Below are 1,176 nucleotides of genomic sequence, written 5' to 3' on the forward strand. Positions count from 1 at the left end.
ACCCTGTTGTCATGGCTACGGGGCCAGTCTGTGCTCCCCACTCAGTGTCATGTTTAGAGTTGGTACGAGTGCCATCCGATCTGGGTCCAGGCTCCCTAATCCCACAGTATCCTCATAGCCCCCCTCTCATCGACAGGCCACTTTCAGGGCCGAGGGTGAACGTTACACAGAATCCTCATAGCCCCCCTCATCGACAGGCCACCTTCAGGGCCGAGGGTGATCGTTACACAGAATCCTCATAGCCCCCCTCATCGACAGGCCACCTTCAGGGCCGGGGGGTGAACGTTACACAGAATCCTCATAGCCCCCCCTCATCGACAGGCCACCTTCAGGGCCGAGGGTGAACGTTACACAGAATCCTCATAGCCCCCCTCATCGACAGGCCACCTTCAGGGCCGGGGGTGAACGTTACACAGAATCCTCATAGCCCCCCTCTCTCCATCGACAGGCCACTTTCAGGGTCGAGGGGTGAACGTTACACAGAATCCTCATAGCCCCCCTCTCATCGACGGGCCACTTTCAGGGCCGAGGGGTGAACGTTACAAATGTCAAACCACTGTTCCTCCACCTTCCTGTGTGGCAGCAGGCCGTTGCGTGGCAGCGGGCCGTTGCGTGGCAGCGCCGGTTTCCTCCAGCGGTCTCTGCTCCCCCCCACCACCCTCCAGAACTGCGTATCCTTGAACAGGAAGACAGCGTTGTGCGTGTAGGAGAAGTAGGCGGCGTCTATGCTACCGTCCGGGTGATCCCCAGACACTACTGCTGGGAACACAGCGGTGATCTTCCTGGGGAAGCCTGGGGACACGCGGTTGGCTGTCACGTCAAACACATACACCTGTTGGAACACCGTTACGTGTTTAGATGACAGGAGGAGGAAATGAACAACCGTTGAAAGATGTAAACGAGGCCGGTGATAAATGGACTAAACAACAAGATGCTAAATGTTCAGTTTATCAAAACAAAAACAACTCCGATGGGGATTTTCTGCGGAAAACAATATTTAACAACTGATTCAGCCATTTTTTTCACTTGGATATAATTGGGAAATATTAAAGGAGGAATGTTTAAACTCCGAGGGGAATAATGTAGCCCTTTGCTGAAACGTTTTCATGGTGGTTTTCTGCTGAGGAACATTTCAAATGTATCGTTTATTTATTTAAAGTGCTTTTAAAATCTCTA

Source organism: Oncorhynchus keta, unplaced genomic scaffold (genome assembly GCF_023373465.1).
Source record: "Oncorhynchus keta strain PuntledgeMale-10-30-2019 unplaced genomic scaffold, Oket_V2 Un_contig_3736_pilon_pilon, whole genome shotgun sequence".
Classification (NCBI taxonomy): domain Eukaryota; kingdom Metazoa; phylum Chordata; class Actinopteri; order Salmoniformes; family Salmonidae; genus Oncorhynchus; species Oncorhynchus keta.